The sequence below is a fragment of the Lagenorhynchus albirostris genome, chromosome 13 (genome assembly GCF_949774975.1).
Source record: "Lagenorhynchus albirostris chromosome 13, mLagAlb1.1, whole genome shotgun sequence".
Taxonomy (NCBI): domain Eukaryota; kingdom Metazoa; phylum Chordata; class Mammalia; order Artiodactyla; family Delphinidae; genus Lagenorhynchus; species Lagenorhynchus albirostris.
Window position 1 is genome coordinate 25,922,154 of NC_083107.1, and position 24,174 is coordinate 25,946,327.

The following is a 24,174-nucleotide window of genomic DNA, read 5'->3' on the forward strand; positions in this document are numbered from 1 at the left end:
ATTTAGAAATCTGATAAAACTATGCATTATCAAGACTGAGGCTTAACCACTCTGGAATTTAGTTTATCATTATACATAATCTAGACCAGAGGTCAGCAAACCACTCCACTCCTAGATACAGACCCAAACCAGCTGAAAACAAGGACTCAAACAACACCTGTATGCAGTGTTCATTGCAGCATTATTACAAGAGCCAAAAGGTGAAAACAACACAAGTGTCCATCAACAGATGAACAAAATGTGGTATATCCATACAGCAGAATATTATTCGACCATAAGAAGGATTTATTCTGATACGTGCTATAACACGGATGAACCTGGAAAATGTTAGGCTAAGTGAAATAAGCCAGACACAAGAGGACAAATATTGTATGATTCCACTTACAGGATATATCTAGAATAGGTAAATTCATAGAGGTAAAAATTAGATTAGAGGTTACCAACCGCTGGGAGGAGTGGGGAATGGGGACTTATTACTTAATAGGTAGAGTTTCTGTTTAGTGTTGAAACAGTTTTAGAAATAGTGGTGATGGTTGCACAATATTGTGAATGTAATTAATGCCACTAAACTATACACTAAATAATGGTTAAAATGGCAAATTTTATATTACGTATGTTTTACCACAATTCAAAAAAGAGAAAGGAATAAGTACTGATACATGCTACAATGTGGGCGAACCTTCAAAAACATTACAATAAGTGAAAAAGTCAGACACAAAATATCACATATATCGCGTGATTCCATTCATATGAAATAATCCAGGATAGGTAAAGCCATAGAAGCAGAAAGCAGAATGATGGTTGCCAGAGGCTGGGAGGAGGGAGGAATGGAGAGTTACTACTTAATGGGTATAGGATTTTATTTTAGAATGATGAAAGTGTTTTGGAACTAGATAGAGGTGATTATTTCACAATATTGTGAATGTACTAAATGTCAGTGAATTGTACACTTTAAAATGATTAATTTGGAGGGGGGGACCTTCAAGATGGCAGATGAGTAAGACATGGAGATCACTTTCCTCCCAACAAATACATCAGAAATACATCTACACGTGGAACAACTCCTACAGAACACCTACTGAACGCTGGCAGAAGACCTCAGACCCCCCAAAAGGCAGGAAACTCCCCACATACCTGGGTAGGGCAAAAGGAAAAAGAAAAAACGAAGACAAAAGAATAGGGACAAAAGAACGTGCACCTCTGGGAGGGAGCTGGGAAGGAGGAAAAGTTTCCACACACTAGGAAGCCCCTTCACTGGAGGAGACGGGGGTAGGCGGAGGGAAGCTTTGGAGCCACGGAGGAAAGCGCAGTCACCGGGGTGCGGAGGGCAAAGCGGAGAGATTCCCGCACAGAGGATCGGTGCCGACCAGCACTCACCAGTCTGAGAGGCTTGTCTGCTCACCCGCAGGGGCGGGCGGGGGCTGGGAGCTGAGGCTCGGGGCTTCGGAGGTCAGACCCCAGGGAGAGGACTTGGTTGGGTTGGCTGCGTGAACACAGCCTGAAGGGGGCTAGTGCGCCACAGCTAGCCGGGAGGGAGTTCGGGAAAAAGTCTGGACCTGCTGAAGAGGCAAGAGACCATCCTTTCAGCGTGCACGAGGAGAGAGCATTCCTCCCCAGTGTGCCCACAGAAAGGCAGAGCACCGCCTAAGCAAGCTCCAGAGACGGGCATGAGCCGCGGCTATCAGCTCAGACCCCACAGACAGGCATGAAACACTAAGGCTGCTGTTGCAGCCACCAAGAATCCCGTGTGCGAGCACAGGTCACTATCCACACACCTCCAGGAGCCTGTGCAGCCCGCCACTGCCAGGGTCCCGAGATACAGGGACAACTTCCCTGGGAGAACAGACGGCGCACCTCAGGCTGTTGCAATGTCACGCCGGTCTCTGCCGCTGGAGGCTCACCCTGCATTCCAGTTATGACTACTGTACCCCTCCCTCCCCCCGACCTGAGTGAACAAGAGTGCCCTAATCAGCTGCTACTTTAACCCCCTCCTGTCTGGCCGGGAACAGATGCCTGAGGGTGACCTACACAGAGAGGTGGGCCAAAACCAAAGCTGAACCCCAGCAGCTGTGTGAACAAAGAAGAGAAAGGGAAATCTCTCTATGCAGCCCAAGGAGCAGCATATTAAATCCCCACAATCAACTTGATGAACCATGCCTCTGTGGAATACCTGACTAGACAACGAATGTTCCCAAAATCGAGGGAGCGGACTTTGGGAGCAACAGTAGACTTGGGGATTGCTGTTTGCAACTGATTTGTTTCTGATTTTTTTTTTTTTTTTTTTGCGGTGCACGGGCCTCTCACTGTTGTGGCCTCTCCCGTTGCGGAGCACAGGCTCCGGATGCGCAGGCTCAGGGGCCATGGCTCACGGGCCCAGCCGCTCCACGGCATGTGGGATCTTCCCGGACCGGGGCACGAACCCGTGTCCCCTGCATCGGCGGGCGGACTCTTAACCACTGCGCCACCAGGGAAGCCCTGTTTCTGATTTTTATATTTATTTTAGTTTTTAGTGCTTGTTATCATTGGTGGATTTATTAGTTTGGTTGCTCTCTTCTTTTATTTTTATTAATTATTTTTTCATTTTATTATTGTATTAATTTATTTTTTTTTCTTCCTTTTTTCTTCTTCCTTTTCTTCTGAGCCGTGTGGCTGACAGGGTCTTGGTGCTCCAGCCGGGTGCCAAGCCTGAGCTACCGAGGTGGGAGAGCTAAGTCCAGGACATTGGACCACCAGAGACCTCCCGGCCCCATGTAATATCAATTGGTGAGAGCTCTCGCAGAGATCTCCAGCTCAACACTAAGACCCAGCTCCACCCAACGGCCAGCAAGCTCCAGTGCTGGACGCCCCATACCAAACAACTAGCAAGAGAGGAACACAACCCCACCCATTAGCAGAGAGGCTGCCTAAAATCATACTAGGGTCACAGACACCCCAAAACGCACCACCAGACACAGCCCTGCCCACCAGAAAGACAAGATCCAGCCCCACCCACCAGAACACAGGCACCAGTCCCCTTCACCAGGAAGCCTACCAGAACACAGGCACCAGTCCCCACTACCCACCAGAACACAGGCACCAGTCCCCACTACCAGGAAGTCTACACAAGCCACTGACCAAACCTCACTCACTGGGGGCAGACACCAAAAACAACGGGAACTACAAACTTGCAGCCTGCGAAAAGGAGACCCCAAACACAGTAAGTTTAAAAAAATGAGAAGACAGAGAAATATGCAGATCAAGGAGCAAGGTAAAAACCCACCAGACCAAACAAATGAAGAGGAAATAGGCAGTCTACCTGAAAAAGAATTCAGAGTAATGATAGTAAAGATGATCCAAAATCTTGGAAATAGAATGGAGGAAATACAAGAAACGTTTAACAAGGACCTAGGAGAACTAAAAAGCAAACAAACAATGATGACCAACACAATAAATGCAATTTAAAATTCTCCAGAAGGCATCAATAGCAGAATAACTGAGGCAGAAAAACAGGTAAGTGACCTGGAAGATAAAACAGTGGAAATAACTACCACAGAGCAGAATAAAGAAAAAAGAATTGAGGACTGTCTCTGAGACCTCTGGGACATTAAATGTACCAACATTTGAATTACAGGGGTCCCAGAAGAAGAAGAGAAAAAGAAAGGGACTGAGAAAATATTTGAAGAGATTATAGTTGAAAACTTCCCTAATAGGGGAAAGGAAATAGTCAATCAAGTCCAAGAAGCACAGAGAGTCCCATATGGGATAAATCCAAGGAGAAACATGCCAAGACACATATTAATCAAAAACTAAAAACAAAGTTATTTAATTTAACAAAAATTAAATACAAAGAAAAATATTAAAACCAGCAAAAATATTAAAAGCAACAAATAACATACAAAGGAATCCCCATAAGGTTAACAGCTGATCTTTCAGCAGAAACTCTGCAAGCCAGAAGGGAGTGGCAGGACATATTTAAAGTGATGAAAGGGAAAAACCTACAACCAAGATTACTCTAGCCAGTAAGGATCTCATTCAGATTTGACAGAGAAATTAAAACCCTTACAGACAAGCAAAAGTTAAGAGAATTCAGCACCACCAAACCAGCTTTACAACAAATGCTAAAGGAACTTCTCTAGGCAGGAAACACAAGAGAAGGAAAAGACCTACAAAAACAAACCAAACCAATTAAGATAATGGTAATAGGAACATATATATCAATAATTACCTTAAATGTAAATGGATTAAATGCTCCAATAAAAGACACAAACTGGCTGAATGGATACAAAAACAAGACCCATATATATGCTGTCTACAAGAAACCCACGTCAGACCTAGGGACACATACAGACTGAAAGTGAGGGGATGGAAAAAGATACTCCATGCAAATGAAAAACAAAAGAAAGTTGGAGCAGCAATTCTTATATCAGACAAAATAGACTTTAAAATAAAGATTATCACAAGAGACAAAGAAGGATACTACATAATGATCAAGGGACCAATCCAAGAAGAAGATATAACAATTTTAAGTATTTATGCACCCAGCATAGGAGCACCTCAATACATAAGGCAAATGCTAACAGACATAAAAGGGGAAATCGACAGTAACACAATAATAGTATGGGACTTTAACACCCCACTTTCACCAAAAGACAGATCATCCAAAATGAAAATGAATAAGGAAACACAAGCTTTAAATGACACATTAGACGAGATGGATTTATCTGATATTTATAGGACATTCCATCCAAAAACAACAGAATACACTTTCTTCTCAAGTGCTCATGGAACATTTGCCAGGATAGATCATATCTTGCATCACAATCAAGCCTCAGTAAATTTAAGAAAACTGAAATTGTATCAAGTATCTTTTCCGATCACAACACTATGACACTAGATATCAATTACAGGAAAAAACTGTAAAAAATAAAAACACATGGAGGCTAAACAATACATTACTAAATAACCAAGAGATCACTGAAGAAATCAAAGAGGAAATCAAAAAATACCTACAAAAAATGATAATAAAAACACGACGACTCAGAAAGAGAAAAACAAGTACCATATGCTAACACATATATATGGAATCTAAAAAAAAAAAAGGTTCTGAAGAACCGAGGGGCAGGACAGGAATAAAGATGCAGACCTACTAGAGAATGGACGTGAGGACACAGGGAGGGGGAAGGGTAAGCTGGGACGAAGTGAGAGAATGGCATGAACATATATACACTACCAAATGTAAAATAGCTAGCTAGTGGGAAGCAGCTGCATAGCACAGGGAGATCAGCTCGGTGCTTTGTGACCACCTAGAGGGGAGGGATAGGGAGGGTGGGAGGGAGACGTAGAGGGAGGAGATATGGGGATATATGTATATGTATAGTTGATTCACTTTGTTATAGGGCAGAAACTAACACACCACTGTAAAGCAATTATACTCCAATAAAGGTGTTAAAAAAAAAAGCACAAAACACGATGACCCAAAACGTATAGGATGCAGCAAAAGCAGTTCTAAGAGGAACTTTACAGCAATACAATCATATCTCAAGAAACAAGAAAAATCTCAAATAAACAACCTAACCTTACCCCTAAAGCAATCAGAGAAAGAAGAATAAAAATACCCCAAAGTTAGCAGAAGGAAAGAAATCATAAAGATCAGATCAAAAATAAATGAAAAAGAAATGAAGGAAACAATAGCAAAGATCAATAAAACTAAAAGCTGGTTCTTGGAGAAGATAAAATTGATAAACCATTAGCCAGACTCATCAAGAAAAAATGGGAGAAGACTCAAATCAATAGAATTAGAGGGGCTTCCGTGGTGGCACAGTGGTTGAGAGTCTGCCTGCCGATGCAGGGGACACAGGTTTGTGCCCCGGTCCAGGAAAATCCCACATGCCACGGAGCAGCTGGGCCCGTGAGCCATGGTCGCTGAGGCTGCGTGTCCGGAGCCTGTGCTCCGCAGCAGGAGAGGCCACAACAGTGAGAGGCCGGCGTACAGCAAAAAAAAAAAAAAAAAAAGAATTAGAAAGCAAAAAGGAGAAGTAACAACTAACACTGCAGAAATACAAAGGATCATGAGCGATTATTACAAGCAACTATATATGCCAATAAAATGGACAACCTGGATGAAATGCACAAATTCTTAGAAAAGAACAACCTTCCGAGACTGAACCAGGAAGAAATAGAAAATATAAACAGACCAATCACAAGCACTGAAATTGAGACTGTGATTAAAAATCTGCCAAAAAGCAAAAGCCCAGGACCAGATGGCTTCACAGGTGAATTCTATCAAACATTTAGAGAAGAGCTAACACCTATCTTTCTCAAACTCTTCCAAAACATAGCAGAGGAACACTCCCAAACTCATTCTATGAGGCCACCATCACCCTGATACCAAAACCAGACAAAGATGTCACAAAGAAAGAAAACTAGAGGCCAGTATCACTGATGAACGTAAGATGAAAAAATCCTCAACAGATTATAGCAAACAGAATCCAAGAGCACATTAAAAATATCATACACCATGATGAAGTGGAGTTTACCCCAGGAATGCAAGGATTCTTCAATATACACAAATGAATGTGATACACCATATTAACAAACTGAAGGATAAAAACCATATGATCATCTGAATAGATGCAGAGAAAGCTTTCGACAAAATTCAACACTGATTTATGATATAAACCCTGCAGAAAGTAGGCATGGAGGGAACTTACCTCAACATAATAAAGGCCATATATGACAAACCCACAGCCAACATCATTCTCAATAGTGAAAAACTGAAACCATTTCCTCTAAGATCAGGAACAAGACAAGGTTGTCCACTCTCACCACTATTATTCAACATAGTTTTGGAAGTTTTAGCCACAGCAATCAGAGAAGAAAAAGAAATAAAAGGAATCCAAATCGGAAAAGAAGTAAAGCTGTCACTGTTTGCAGATGACATGACACTGTACATAGAGAATCCTAAAGATGCTACCAGAAAACTACTAGAGCTAATCAATGAATTTGGTAAAGTAGCAGGATAGAAAATTAATGCACAGAAATCTCTGGCATTCCTATACACTAATGATGAAAAATCTGAAAGAGAAATTAAGAAAACATTCCCATTTACCACTGTAACAAAAAGAATAAAATACCTAGGAATAAACCTACCTAAGGAGACAAAAGACCTGTATACAGACAACTATAAGACACTGATGAAAGAAATTAAAGATGAAACAAACAGATGGAGAGATATACCATGTTCTTGGATTGGAAGAATCAACATTGTGAAAATGACTATACTACACAAAGCAATCTATAGGTTCAATGCAATCCCTACCAAACTACCAATGGCATTTTTCACAGAACGAGAAGAAAAAGTTTCACAATTTGTATGGAAACACAAAAGACCCTGAATAGCAAAGCAATCTTGAGAAAGAAAAACGGAGCTGGGGGAATCAGGCTCCCAGACTTCAGACTATACTACAAAGCTACAGTAATCAAGACAGTGTGGTACTGGCACAAAAACAGAAATATAGATCAAGGGAACAGGATAGAAAGCCCAGACATAAACCCACATACATATGGTCACCTTATCTTTGATAACGGAGGCAAGAATATACAATGGAGAAAAGACAGTGTCTTCAATAAGTGGTGCTGGGAAAACTGGACAGCTACATGTAAAAGAATGAAATTAGAACACTCCCTAACACCATACACAAAAATAAACTCAAAATGGATTAAAGACCTAAATATAAGGTCAGACACTATCAAACTCTTAGAGGAAAACATAGGCAGGACACTCCTTGACATAAATCATAGCTAGGTCCCTTTTGATCCACCTCCTAGAGAAATGGAAATAAAAACAAACAAATGGGACCTAATGAAACTTAAAAGCTTTTGCACAGCAAAGGAAACCATAAACAAGACAAAAAGACAACCCTCAGAATGGGAGAAAATATTTGCAAACGAAGTGACTGACAAAGGATTAATCTTCAAAATATACAAGCAGCTCATGCAGCTCAATATCGAAAAAACAAACAACTCAATCCAAAACTGGTCAGAAGACCTAAATAGACATTTCTCCAAAGAAGATATACAGATTGCCAACAAACACATGAAAGGATGCTCAAGATCACTAATCACTAGAGAAATGCAAATCAAAACCACAATGAGGGGCCTGACTTCACTGGTGGCACAGTGGTTAAGAATCCACCTGCCAGTGCAGGGGACATGGGTTCAAACCCTGGTCCGGGAAGATCTCCCATGTCGTGGAGAGGCTATGCCCATGTGCTGCAACTACTGAAGCCGTGTGCCCTAGAGCCCGCAAGCTACAACTACTGAGCCCATGCACCGCAACTACTGAAGCCCGCACAACTAGAGCCTGTGCTCCACAACAAGAGAAGCCACCGCAATGAGAAGCCTGTGCGCCGCAACGAGTAGCCCCCACTCAATGCAACTAGAGAAAGCCTGTACGCAGCAACGAAGACCCAATGCAGCCAAAAATAAATAAATACATTTATAAAAACAAACACACAAACCACCATGAGGTATCACCTCACACCAGTCAGAATGGCCATCATCAAAAAATCTACAAACAATAATTGCTGGAGAGGGTGTGGAGAAAAGGGAACCCTCTTGCACTGTTGGTGGGAATGTAAATTGATACAGCCACTATGGAGAACAGTATGGAGGTTCCTTAAAGAAACTACAAATAGAACTACCATATGACCCAGCAATCCCACTACTGGGAACATACCCTGAGAAAACCATAATTCAAAACGAGTCATGTAACACAATTTTGACTGCAGCACTATTTACAATAGCCAGGACATGGAAGCAACTTAAGTGTCCATCCACAGATGAATGGATAAAGAAGATGTGGCACATATATACAATGGAATATTACTCAGCCATAAAAAGAAACAAAATTGAGTTATTTGTAGTGAGGTAGATGGACCTAGAGTCTGTCATACAGAGTGAAGTAAGTCAGAATGAGAAAAACAAATACCGTATGCTAACACATATATATGGAATCTAAGAAAAAAATCGTTCTGATTAACCTAGGGGCAGGACAGGAATAAAGACGCAGACGTAGAGAATGGACTTGAGGACACGGGGAGGGGGAAGGGTAAGCTGGGACAAAGTGAGAGAGTGGCATGGACATATATACACTACCAAATGTAAAATAGATAGCTAGTGGGAAGCAGCCGCATAGCAGAGGGAGATCAGTTCGGTGCTTTGTGACCACCTAGAGGGGAGGAATAGGGAGGGTGGGAGGGAGACGCAAGAGGGAGGGGATATGGGGATATATGTATACATATAGCTGATCCACTTTGTTACAGAGCAGAAACTAAGACAACATTGTAAAGCAATTATACTCCAATAAAGATGTTAAAAATAAATAAATTTTATGTTATGTGAAGTTCTCCACAATTAAAAGAAACTATTGACTCACACAACAACATGGATGTTTTTTAAATGAGTTTTTCTAAGTGAAAGAAATGAGACTCAAAAGACGATGTAATAGTAACTCTGGAAAATACTACATTGACTGGATACTATAAGGCTACAAACAAAAAGAACTTTACACAAATACTGTACTACAGTGCGTAAATTTGTTTCATGTCTAGGGAGACATACAACTAAACGCGATGTGTTATCCTGCAATGGGTCCTATAACAGAAAAAGGACTTTAGTGGAAAAACTGACGAAATCCAAAGTCTATAGTTAATAGTATTGTGCCAACATTCACGTCTGTTTTAAATGCACCATAAATATGTAAGATGTTTATACTATGGGATGCTGGATAAAGGGCATACAGGGACTCTCTGTGCCAACTCTGCAAATCCTCTATAAATGTAAAATTATTTCATAGTAAAAAGTTAATAAAACGAACAAGCAAAAACAAGAAACTATGCAGGGGACCCTAATTTGCTGATCCTGTCCTAGAGGAAATCTTGGCCACATGCATCAAAAAATGTACAAGGATTTTCACAGCAACATATTTGCAGTAGTCAAAATGGGAAACAACCCATAATCCAGCAACAGTGGAATGGATAAATAAAACACAGTAGAATCATATAATGGCATATATCCAGCAATGAGAATTGACAAACTGCAACAAAATGGTTGAATACCATACCACCATAGTTAGTGAAAGAAGCACAGCACAGAATACAGTAAGATTATATCTAAATGATATTCAAAACCAGGTTCAACCAAACTATACTGTTTAGAGATCCATATATAGGTGGTAAAATTATTAAATTGAAATATAAAATATAAAAAAATGATTTTTTGCCTACAGAAATGGCAATTTCATACAGCTCAATCTTAAAGAAATACAAGGAAATCATTGTCACAAGTCAAGAGAGTGGTCGCCTCTGGGGGACAGGAGAGGAATGTGATTGGGAAAGGTATACAGGGGACTTCTGGGGAACTGGAAAGGGCCTACTTTTTGATTTAGGTGATGGTTACACAGGTGTTCATTTTATCAATTTTCATTAAACTGTACATGAATGCTTTGTGTACTTGCCTATATACGGAGTTCACAATTTTTAAAAGGTAAAAAATTAATGTCATACCTGTTCTATGCAGAACATCATGCTCAGTTTTATGGGGAAAGCGAGAAGGACAAAACTAATTGGGGCTTTAAAAAGTGTATGGTCTAGTTGGGTAGATAAGACCCATATATAAGAAGATACCTTATAGCATTTCCAGTCAATGGGGAAAGATTAATTTTTCAATGCATGGTGTTGGAACAACTGAGGAAAAAATTTTGCTCCACACTTAATAACTTACCCCAAAATACATTCCAAGTGGTTGAAAGATTTAAATACAAAAAATTAAACTATACAAGTTCTAGAAGAAAAACAATGGATGAGTTTTTAAAAATAATCATAGAAGTGGGAAGGTCTTCTCTAAGTATAACATGAAATTCTGAAGCCAACACACACACACCAAAAACTCTGATAAATATAACTAGAGAAAAATTTATAGTAATAACTACCAAAAGTCAAGCCAAAAGACAAATACTGGGGAGAAATATCTGGAACTCACACCAGACAAACACTGCTTTCTTTAACAGATCAAGAACTCCTACAGCTAAATAAGGTCAATAATACAAGAGATAAATGAAAAAAAGATAAAACTGGTTCTTTGAAAGGGAATGAAAATGGGTCAAACATATGTAAAGGTACAATAAAGTACCAGTTTTACCCTTCAGATGAGTCACCATCAAAGTCTGATAACTCCTCCTGTTGGTGAGGGTACAGGAAAACAGGCAGTATGGAAAGTAATTTAGCAATATACTAAAATTACAAATGCCCAATCTGTTTGACTCAGTAATTTCAAAGAATGTCAAATTCTTCTAAGAATTTATTTTTAGGAATTTGGATATACTTGCATATGTACAAAGTGATATTGTATATACAAGAATACTCACTGCATCTTTTTTAAAATAAATTTATTTATTTAGTTTTGGCTGTGTTGGGTCTTCATTGCAGTGCACGGGCTTTCTCTAGTTGCGTCGAGCGGGGGCTACTCTTTGTTACGGTGCGCAGGCTTCTCATTGCGGTGGCTTCTCTTTGTTGCGGAGCACGGGCACTAGGCGCGCGGGCTTCAGTAGTTGTGGCACGCGGGCTCAGTAGCTGTGGCTCGCGGGCTTAGTTGCTCCTCGGCACGTGGGATCTTCCTGGACCAGGGCTCAAACCCGTGTCCCCTGCATTGGCAGGCGGATTCTTAACCACTGCGCCACCAGGAAAGTCCCTCACTGCATCATTTTTAATGGCAAAATATCAGAAACTTAAATGTCCATAATACATTATGTATTATAAATACATTATAGCACAACCATATAATGGAATACTAAGCAGCTATCAAAAGGAGTTAGGCAGCTTCAGATATACTGACCAAAAAATAACCTCCGAGATATTTTAAGTGAGGAAACAAGCAAATTTCAGTATAGCATGTGTAATATGCTATAGTTAGTATACACACACAATCACATATACATTAGTATATACACACACATATGCAAGCCTAAAGGTGTATATGTCATTACCCACACTAAGAATAAGGGTAAGAGTAAGACTCATGTTGTGAAAATGAGTTCAGCTGTATTCCTAGTTTAAAACAAGCAAACAAAAGGTTGGCAATGGTATGTGCATCCCAGTAGATGAACTGATGCAAGTTGTCTATCACTTATGGTTTCTGCTCATGGAGACTCTTCATCCCCCCTTGTATTATTGTCATGGTCTCCTAACTGGTCTCAGCCCTCTGAGGTCATCCTACCTAATACCACCAGTTATACTTCCAAAACAGAAATCTGATCAGACCAGTTCCCACTGATGACTCCATGCTAGACAGAAGACAGAACCCAAATTCCAGAACACAGTCCACAAGGCCCCCGAGGAGCCATCTCTGCACACTGCCCAGCCTTGCATCCTGCGACAGCTACCACAGCTTCTTTTACACAGCCATGCAATACTCCTGTGTCTTGAAACACGTTTTCTCATTGACCACAGTGCTTTCATTTCTTTCCTTCTTTGGAAAAACTCATGTCATAAGGCCTAGTTTAAATGCCACCTTTTCTGTGAAACCCCACTGGACTTCTCCTTTTCCCTCTGGACTCCCAGAGCACCTTTCATACAACAAAAATATCACATTTTTATTGTTACCATGTATCACATTTTTATTGTTACCATGTCACAGCAGAATGAACACAGATTTTACAGAGACCTGGGCAACTGTGATGAGTTATCTTCCCAGCCTCTCTAATCCTCACACCTTCTTGTGTAAAATACATAAAGGGCCAAGTGCAGTATTTGGTGTATAATATGAACTCAGTATGTAGCTGCTGTCTAGGCTCTGCCAAACAAATTGTATGATTGTGACCAAGTTACACAGCCCTTATGAGCTTTAGAGCAGTGAAAGTAATGTTTCTATATTTTAGATTTGTTGAGGATTAGATGATATGTAAGGTACCTAGCACAGTCCTCAACCTATCCATGCTTAAATGTTTTCATCCTGTTCAACTAAATGATTAAAAATTACTTGCTCCCAATATGCACTGTTTTGAACCATAAGACAGAGAGGATTATAGAAGGATGTATGTGAAGTGGGGGAGGGAAAGAGACCAAGGTTTGGGTAGGGAGAGAGAACGTAAGAATATGGGTGTTGGAAGTAGTGGTCTGAAATCTCTTTACAGGTGCTAGAGTACTACAGCCTATATGGAAAATAGAACACAGGAATATGCCAGAGCTTCTGGGCTCTTTTCTAGTTTCTACTGTCTGGAGAAAAGTCAAAGTAATGGATTGACTGTAGGGTGTCACACTGGAACTAGAATATAATGTAGTTTTTGGTGATTACCTTCTGTCCCAAATCAGAAAAACTCAAAATTACAGTTAAAGGCAGAGAAAGGAGATTTTCAGAAGAAAATCTTGGCAACTCTATCCTAGCAGCTAGGGGAAAAGATATGAAGCTCCAAAACCAAGCTAACCTGAAAATTATAATAGATGGTCAAGCTCCTTTGGGAAGGCCACTAACACACAAAGGGCAGACACAGCTCCAAGTGTCAAGCAATACCATTCTCTCCCTTTTGCTGTTTACAAGGCATCCCAAGTAGTTGTTTAGAAGTCTTGTTTTTCTTAATTACATCCCTTTCCCTGATTATACATATATATATATATATATATATATATATATATATATATACACATATACACGCATTTCCCTTTCCTTGATTAGATGTCTGTACGGGGGAGAAGATATTCTATGGGAAGAAACTGGACTTACAGCCTAATATGCTTAGTTATAAAACTAGTAGACATTCCCAAATTTAATTCTCCTAATTTGTATATATATTTACATATATATGAGGATATATATCATTATATATATATCCTCATTTTATATATATATCTTTAGCGTGGCAATGGGCTTGTAGTTAGTTACAGTGCCAGACAGGTGACAATACTCTGCAAGGTTGGGGTAAGGTTCTATAGAATATAGTATATGCTCTGAATCAGTGACAAATATATGCTTCTGTTTTCCCATAGTAAAATGAGGTTTATTAACATTCTTAGTGCTGTCTAGTGCTATTAATCAAATCCAGTAGATGAGTTTACCCTATTTATACTTACTACTGTAACATGTACATGGTCTTCTGTCATTTTATATTTTCCATGTTTATGTTTCCTTGTTTTCTTTCCTTTTTTTTTTTTTTTTTTTGCAGTATGCGGGCCTCCCACTGTTGCGGCCTCTCCCGTTGCGGAGCACAGGCTCTGGATGCGCAGGCTCAGCGGCCATGGCTCACGGGCCCAGCCGCTCCGCGGCATGTGGGATCTTCCCAGACCGGGGCACGAACCCGTGTCCCCTGCATCGGCAGGCGGACTCTCAACCACTGCGCCACCAGGGAAAGCCCTCTTTCCTATCTTTTTAAATAGATTTTGTATTTTCTTTTACTTCCCCCTGCCCCACCAATCTATAGTATGCTTTTAGTAATGCTAATGGTACTGTGGGAAAGAAAGAAGTCAGCACCCTTATACAATTTCTCACACCTCTTCCCTCACTTTACCTCCTGCTTTTTGTTGGTATCCTTGTGAACATATTTCACCCCCCCATTATAAAAGAGATATTTAATATAAAACAAAGTTCTAGTATAAATAAATACATTACCTTTTGTTTCAGAAAAATAATACATTTAGCGTTCACTGCCAGCCCCTTCACAGTACAGCTTCCCCGATCTGTTACTTATTTGATTCACCTCCAGAAAATTTAAGTTCTAATATATTTGGAAATGTTTTTATGAGGTCTTTACACATGAATGGCAACTTTATTGGGCATAGAATTCTTAAGCCAAACATTTTATCTCAATATCCCGAGAACTGCAATTCATATATCCAACAAAGAACTCACATTACTGATCAATAAGAAAAAGACAGAAACACAACAGAGAAATGGGAAAATGGCTTGAACTCTACCAAAGAGGACATATATTAGTGATCAGGGAAAGGTAAATTAAAGCCACAATGAGGTGTGATGATATACCTACCACAGTGGCAGAAAGTCTTTTGATACCATTTGCTGGTTTAGATGTGGAGTACTGCTGGTGGGAGTTTAAACGGCTACAACCACTTTGGAAAACGGGCAGTACCTACTAAAAGCTGAACACATACAATTTCAGTCCTAGGTATACACCCAATAGAAGTATATAAGTGTGTACATACATGTACCAAGGGATGTATATAAGAACGTCTTATAGCAGCATGCTTCATAATAACCCCAAATTGGAAACGATCCAAAAGACCATCAACAATCTAATGGATAAATGGTGGTATATTCATATTATGAAATGGAATACTATATAGCAATGAGAATGCATGAACTACAAATATTGCTACACAACACAGATGAACCTCACAAATACAACACTGAACAAAAGAAGCCAGAATATAAAATACGTACATGTGAAGTTCAAGAACAGCCCAAACTGATCAACGTGGTTAGAAATTAGAATAGTACTTACCTTAGGACAGGAGTCAGTAGACTTTTTATGTTAAGGGCCAGATGACAAACGTTTAAGGCTTTGCAGGGAATGCAGTGTCTGTGGCAACTGTTCCTCTTTGCTAATGTAGAGCAAAAGCAGCCACAGACAGTACGTAAACAAATGAGGGTGATTGTGTTTCACTGAAACTTCGACATTGAAATCTGAACATCATATAATTTTCATGAGTCATGAAATACTATTCTTCTTTTGATTTTTAAAAACAATTTAAAAACCTAACAAACTTGTTTTTAGCTCACAGATGTTAACCAGACTTGGTCTGCAGGCCATACTTGGCTTTAGGGAGTCAGGTGTAAGTGACTGGGTGGGGGCATATGGAGGTTTCTGATGTGATGGTAAAGTTCTGTTTCTTGATCTAGATGTGGTTACACAAGTACATGCTTTTTGTAAAACTGTACAGGCATACGTCATTTTATTGTGTTTTGCAGATACTATGTTTTTTACAAACTGAAGGTTTCTGACAAACCTGCGATAAGCAAGTCTATCAGTGCAATTTTTCCAATAGCATTTGCTTCTCTTCGTGTCCCTGTGTCACGTTTTGTAATTCTCACAATATTTCAAACTTTTTCATTATTATTGTATTTGTTATGGTACTCTGCGATCTTTGATGTTACTATTGCAAAAAAAACTACAACTCGCTGAAGTCTCAGATGATAGCATTTTTTAGCAATAAAGTATTTAAATTAAGGTACTTTTTTATTTTTTTTAAGATATAGTGCTATTATACCCCTAACAGACTACATTATAGTGCAAACATAACTTTTACAAGCACTGGGAAACCAAAAATTCCATGGGACTCGCTTTAATGTGATATTCACTTTATTGCAGTGGTCTGGAACCAAACCCACAATATCTCCGAGGTATGCATACAATTTATATACCTTCCAATATGTGTTTCAATTAAGAGAATGCTTTTAAAAAATTAAACATTAAAAATGTTTTTTTTAATTTATTTATTTATTTAGGCTGCGCCAGGTCTTAGCTGCAGCAGCATGTGGGATCTTCGTTGCGGCATGCATGCGGGATCCAGCTTCCCAACCAGGGATTGAACCCAGGCCCCTGCAGTGGGAGCTCGGAGTCTTACCCACTGGACCATGAGGGAAGTCCCTAAGAGAATGTTTTTGAAAAGTATATCTTAAATGGTAAAAAAAAAAAAAAAAAAAATTTAAAAATCCAAGTATGTATGACCAACTTAATTTTTGGTTAATTTATTTGTAGGGAATTCTTCATCCTTGGAATTCATCTTGAAGTTCATCCAGATTATTTGTCAATTTTTACTCATTTTCTTTCATTTAAAAAACATTTTCTATTTTATCTTTGACTCTTGCCTGTGTTCAATTTGTTTCATGATCTTTGCTGGAAACACCAGCAAATGTTCCCAATATTCCCGACAGAATGAATCTGTGGAGGATCCCTCCTGCCTCTCTTCTGTATCCCTTATCTCCACTCTGATTATGTTCATTTCTATTTTCTTCTTCTACTTTGGAGCAGTCTTTCAAGGCTGTCCTTCTTCCTCACTGATTGGCTTTTTCTGTAACTCTGATTCTGCTTTTTGCAGCTTCTAGTGCACTGTAAGTGCTTTGTGAAGTGGCACATTTCTGCAGTTTAATCCATACCTCTTGCGACTTCTTTGTCACTTTAATCTAGGACCTCATCTTTCATTTCTGGTTTCACAATGAACATTTTAGTCAACTTTCTTGAAGGTATAAATTAGTTGTTCAAACTCTTCTTGTATTTCCTAATGTAAGTCTTCACTTGAATATCCTATTTAATCCCTCTACTTTTCCCCACAGAATCTGAATGGGTTGCACGTTGAATTTTTTGTTTGTTTGCTTGTTAATTGGTCTTTCAATGGAGTTTAGCTCCCGGCTTTCTCCCCCTTGGCACTATTGACACTTTGGACTAGATAATTCTTTATTGGGGTGGTGGGGGGGGGGCCCGGGGGGGGGCGTCCTGTGCATTGTAGAATGTTTAACAGCATCCCTGGCCTCTGTCCACTAGATGCCAGTAGAACCACACTGGTGTGATAACCAAAAATGTCCTCAGACATTGCCAAATGTCTCCTGGGGTGAAGAGGGGTAAAAGAGCACTCAGTTGAAAGCCACGGGTCTAGACTCATTTGCCCAAAAGCAGAATGCGTAGAATCTCCCTATTCTTCTGTATTTACCTGGATACTACTCAAATTCTTCCCTTAGAAATTAAGCTTAGAGAATTAGATGTTGTGGAGGTTTCAATTATTAGTTCAAAAGTTCAGTGGCCTATGAGGATCTGGGGCTGGCTGTGGACAGCTGCAGCTGGGAAATGTCATCTCTACATGCCCTCTGTTTCTTGGAGCCAATGCCTCTCAATGTGTATGTACGTTCGTGTGTGGAGGCTTGGGCTGTGCTCTGTCCCGATGCTAAGATTTTGGTTTATTTCCTCATATGGGAGTGGGCTGGTCACTCTGACAAGACATCAAGTTGAAATAAAGCCCCATGGTTTGCAGAATTTTTGTTTGGTGGTTCAGCAAATATTTTCCTCTACACAATGGCCTTTGTTTGGTGCTGTTGGCCCTTGGCTGCAAAGCTGGCTCCTAAGATGGCTTCTCATATTCTCCAGCCAACCATCCTCACCCCAGACCTTAACCCCATCAGAAATTGGAGAAGAGCAGGAAAAGGAGACTTTCCAAAGTGCATGCTTGCTAGATGTGTGGTCTCCAGCCCACCTCTCCAAGATGGGGAGTCCTTTTGAGCCTCCACTGTTGTTTTTCCTAACCCTGGGAGTTGTATATACCTCATGTCATCATTGTTTTCAATTCAAATTCATCTTTAGTTGGCAGACAGCACTTGGAATTCATAGTTTAAGATTGGGGCCATTTTCAAATTTCAGTTGATGAAATTTCCTCTTACATTTTTGTTTGTCTTGGTCCCTTTCACCAGGTTTCAGAAAAGGAGTATTTTGCTATCTTACTGTTAAGTCATCATTTTTCCTTTTAGTCCCCAGTGTACTATTTCTTCCTTTTCCATAGAGGTTAAGTGACAGGGCAAGGAAATGGCTTAACTCTTCCTAAAGTAAAATCTCTTTTACGTCTCTCTTTGAGCAGTGAGGGAAGTGACGTTTTTTTCCTAAAATACATAGTAGAAAGCTCTGGGGTAGAGCTCAGGAGAACAAGATCCAATTTTTGAGGAAATGCTGGTTATGTGGCTCTAGGTGCTTTTTTTTTCCCTGTGCACTTAATTTTATACTCAAAATAGAAAAATATGATCTGTTCCACTTTTGCACTAGGCTGGGGAGAGAATGAAATGTATCCTTTGTGCTATCAGCAAGAGATATTAAACACAAGAAACTACTCATTACTACCTAGCAGAAAGAGGGGTCCTTAATTTCTAAATGAACCTTCCACCTTCTCTACCACCTCTCTACACAGAGACTAGGGCACCCACACTTTCCCAGTGGGGAACCTCACAGCCAGGTATAGGTATAGGCTGAGGCATTTCTTTTCTTTATGACATTGATAAAAAGAGACGGTTGATAACTGGTGTACAGTTAATGCATAGGTGTCAAAATCACACAAAAGGTTTTACTGTACCCATCTTCTTTTTCCTATATAATGCTCCAGTTTCCTGATGTAATTTTAGTGGACGTAAAGCCAAACACCTTAAGTTTATATAACTAATTCCACTTGCATGAAAGTCAATAACTGACGGCTAGAACTTTGCCTCCTGGCAATCACAAATCCACACCGTGGGCAGGCAGATGGTTGGGCCCCACCCTGGATCAGGTGTGCCAGGTGAACTTTTTTAAAACTAAAATCTCAGGTCATCTGCCTGTGAGTTCATGGGCAGCATGCTGGGTCTGCTGGTAGCAGAAAGACTGTCATAACAATGGGCACACTCGGGCTTCCCTGGTGGCACAGTGGTGAAGAATCCGCCTGCCAATGCAGGGGACACAGGTTCGAGCCCTGGTCCAGGAAGATCCCACATGCCGCTGAGCACCTAAGCCCGTGCGCCACAACTACTGAGCCTGTGCTCTAGAGCCCGTGAGCCACAAGTACTGAGCCCGCGCACCACAACTACTGAGCCCACGCACAATTACTGAAGCCCGCATGCCTAGAGCCTGTGCTCTGCAACAAGAGAAACCACCACAATGAGAAGCCTGCCCACCGCAATGAAGAGTGGCCCCCACTCGCCGCAACTAGAGAAAGCCCGCAAGCAGCAACGAAGTCCCAACGCAGCCAAAAATAAATAAATAAATAAGTTAATTAAAATAATAAAAAAAAAACAATGGGCACACTCACTGATGACAAAGATTAAAGGTAAGGAGATCATGCCCAAACCTATCTGACGTCTTTGTAGAATTTAATATGGAGGTAGAATAAGGCTGACCAGTTGACCAAAAAATATGTAGAGCACCACCATATGATCGGCACCAGTTTAGATGTTTTAGAAATACAACACTGAGTCCCTGTTCTTAAGGAACCTGGGATTTAACTGAAAAGACTAGTATGCATATAATAACAAATCACATGAGACCTTAAATATTGACCCTTCTTCAGTAGTGATGTTGTTGGCTCTCCCAAACTATCTCTTTGTTCTAACCTATCCTCTCCTCAGTTTCTTCCCACATCTCTTCCATACTTCCCTCATGGCCTCCTGTTTGAGATTCTCTACCCTAAAAGACAGTATCCTCCATTCTGTTTTTTTTTTAATATTTATTTATTTGGTTGCACCGGGTCTTAGTTGCTGCAGGCAGGCTCCTTAGTTGCGGCATGCGAACTCCTAGTTGCAGCATGGGTGTGGGATCTAGTTCCCTGACCAGGGATCGAACCTGGGCCCCTTGCATTGGAGTACCATCCACTGCGCCACCAGGGAAGTCCCAGTATCCTCCATTCTTGATCTACATAGTCAGCCTGGTGAACTGTCTATAACTGAGACTTCAACTACCATCAGTTTGCTGAAGAACCTCCGATTCGCAGATCCAACTGGATGCACACCTGCTGGTCCCCCAGACACGTCAAAGTCATACACCCAAACCTGCTTCCCCGCCAGTATTTCAAATCTTGGTGAATGGCGCCACCATCTATCCAGTCATCCAACCTGGAACCTCAGGAGTCATCTGTGACTGCTTCTCCTTTACTCCTCCATTCAACAGGTCACTGAACCAGTTAGTTCTTTCTCTCATTCTTTCTTTTGTCCACTCCTCCTCTCCTTCCTCCTACTCAATGTCATTCTTACTTCAGGCACACATAATTTCTTGCCTGTGCTTGCAAACTCTCTGCCTTTGGTATCATCCTCTCATGCCCTGAAACTCTCCTCTCCAGCCACTCCCAATCTTTCATCTAACACACCAGTCATACCAGAACTACTTGTATTTCTCCATGTTTTCTCGCCTACACGTCTTCATGTGGTTTTTCGTGTATTTTTCATCTCTATAATCTTCATGTCCCTTTGCCTAGAACACTCTACTTTCTCCCTATTAATCTACTAAACTTCTGCTTATCCTTTAAAACTCACATAAGACATCGCTTCATCCAGGAAGTTCTTTCTGATACCCTCCTACCCAGAGTCTTATTCCCCACTTTATACTGGTATACAAATACTCTATTGCCAAAACAATATTTTAAAGACACGAAGTTCCTATTCATCTCAAACTGCATACAAAGGAGGAAAATACATTCTCATAAAAACTACAGGAAACATGGGCTTCCCTGGTGGCGCAGTGGTTGAGAGTCCGCCTGCCGATGCAGGGGACACGGGTTCGTGCCCCGGTCCGGGAAGATCCCACGTGCCGCGGAGCGGCTGGGCCCGTGAGCCATGGCCGCTGAGCCTGCACATCCGGAGCCTGTGCTCCGCAACGGGAGAGGCCACAACAGTGAGAGGCCCGCGTACAGTTAAAAAAAAAAAAAAAAAAAACTACAGGAAACAGACTTTACTGTAAACAGAGGTCAGTCCCTGTGTCCCCCTGTTCAGAACTGTGGCTCATACTGAAGTCACCCAGTGGGTGCTGCTATCAGCCACATCTGCTGGGCAACATCCCTCCCTCACCCAAACTTTTACCATGCTTCAGGCAGGCAAAGGAGATGTTTTTCTTGTATTCACCTTTGGCTACTTCTTTAGGGCAGGATGAGCAACTGGATAAAAATACAGCATTCCTATGAAAACAACCTCTAAGATCTATGTCTCAGTTTATTGCTTTTGCTCTGGTTAAATGTCTCCAGCTACCTGTGGACTGCTCCTCAGAGACATCAGGACAAGACTTGAAAGTTAACACAGACCTGTTTCCTTATCTATAAAATGATGAGCAGATGATCTCAAAGGATGCTCTTCCCACTAAAACATCATCTGGACTCATTCCCTGTCCTAAGCTGGCTCTCCCTGTGAATGTCCCCATTTCTGAGAATAGATAAAGTACATAAAGGGCGTAGCCAACAGGCATTGCAGTTCATCATCCTGCCTCTGACGGAAGTGTTACAGGAAGGCTAAGTGGTGGTTAGGGGAATCTCCAATGTGTGCCCCTACATATTAGGAATGCGCCAATACTCTCTTCTCCCAATAATTCAATGCAGAACTTCAACTTGTGCTGTTTTCTCAAGCCTGTACCTATCATACTACCTTTTGGAGTACAGCATTTCCTTTCATGTCTTTTAAATTTATTTCTTTGAAGCCTCAAGGGGTACCTTTAATTCTAGTATTTCAAGATTCAGAGAACAAGTAGATATGGATCCCATCCATACCTTCAGAACACCTGTAATCTTCATACAAGTGTAAGACAATGCTCTTGGTGTTTGGCAGTTTTTGGTTACCTGGTGATGCCCACATTGGCCAAAATTGCTTATTTGCCAAAACTCACCATGGAGCTTGAATATTAGGTTTCTTTTGCTATAAGACCTTTCCATGTTTTTATAAAGTTGTTTCCATACTTAAATTGCCTGTTATGAGCGCTTAATGGCATCTCCAAATTTCACTGTCACTTCTACGGAAAATTCTTCATTATAGTGACCTACAATCTGCACCTTTCTATCTACCACTGTTGAGGGGCTGAGTTTCTGGAATATGAGATGGTTCCTAGCTAACATTAATCCCAGAGTGAACAAGCTTCGTTCCTAACCCTTGTCCCGCCTGAGCCTGAGTTCGCAAAGACAAGTTCATCAAACCAGTTGATGAAAGCACCTGTCCAGACGTGGAGGCTTTCCCTAACACAACCTCAACACCTCCAGAAACTGTTTCCAAGTGAATGCTTTCTTCTTTGGCCCTCTTCATGCCTAATACCACTGTTTTAGAAGGACTCATTTCTCAGCTAAACAACTTTAATCACAGTATGACATGGTGGTCCAGCTGCCTAGGTTCAAATCTCACTTTTACCATCCGCTAGCTCTATGACTTGGGTAAATCACTGAATCTAATTTTGCTTTCTTCATCACTCAAATGGAACTACTGACAGTACCCGCCTCATATAGATGTTATAGAGGATTAAATGAGGTAGTGACTACAAAGCACTTGGTACAGTGCCTGGAATAGGGCAAGTGTTTCATATTCTATTACTATTGTTGTGGTGGTTATTGCTATTCTCAGTAGCTTCCTAAGTGGTCTGCCACAAGATTATCACTCTTCACTCTTCTGTGCTACTTCTAGGAGGAGGTACTTTCAAAAATATTTCTTGATTATAAAATACATATGTCATTAGAGAAAATTCAGAAAACGTAATGAGGGAAAAGTCACCCACAGTCTGAACAGTGATACAACCACTGGTGGTATATTTCCTTCTAGTCTTTTCTCTATTTTTTTTAAACCTAGGTGAGCTGATCATTTAACTACTCTTTGTGTCTGCTGTTTTCACTTCAGTGTTTTCCCATAATTTAACATTTAACAACACAAGGGGGGTTTGCTTCTAATTCTTTGTTTACATTAGATAGCATACAAATATTTTATCTGTATTACATATAAATAAAATACAAATGGGAGCAACAGATGATTGGTGGTGGTGGCTCACCTTACCTCTTGCCCACTGTTCCCGCCATCCACCTGCCTGCCAAGGCAACAGGTTGCCAGCATGGCCACACTGGGTTTCTCTGATGCTGACAGTCTACTGCCTGTGCTTTTTGCTCACTAGCTGAGACTTGTCCCCTCTGCTAGGGGGCTCCTCTGGCCTAAGGAATTCAGGAGAACACTGAGGGTTTGGGTCCACTGTGTGCTAGTGGCCTTACCTCATGCGAGCTTGCTCATGTCTGCTCCTAGACGGTGCTCATAAATTCCTCAGTCTGGAGTGGCTACCTACTCACCTCTCCCCATCTGTGTTCATTACAGTTTTCAAAACCCAGCTCTGAATAGTTTCCTAAGTAAAGCATTACCCTCCATGATGACAGCCAAGCCTGGTATTTCAGAGCACTCTGACAGTTCAACCACTTCCGTATGACAGCACAGACACCTGGCAGATACCCGCTGATTGGGCGACTGGATATTTCATTGTTTGTGTTGTCTCTTCAAGCAAACCACAAAGTCCTTCAAAGATGAACCGTTTCTCTTAATTTTTATCTTATTGGTCACTAGGACTGGGCTAGGTAAACAATAAATGACTGATGAATAAAGTAACAGCCAACACTTTTCTCCCTTCATAATACATATGTTTTTACACCTTTCTCTTGCTTTTTTGCACTTGATAGGCTTGGTAAC

At 40.8% G+C, this 24,174-nt stretch overlaps 1 protein-coding gene across 4 annotated transcripts in view; it reads right to left on the bottom strand.

Annotated features, from left to right (window-relative positions):
• The window catches only part of TET3 (tet methylcytosine dioxygenase 3), a 114,997-nt gene that overhangs the window by 32,367 nt on the left and 58,456 nt on the right, over nt 1–24,174 (bottom strand). The window lies entirely within an intron of this gene.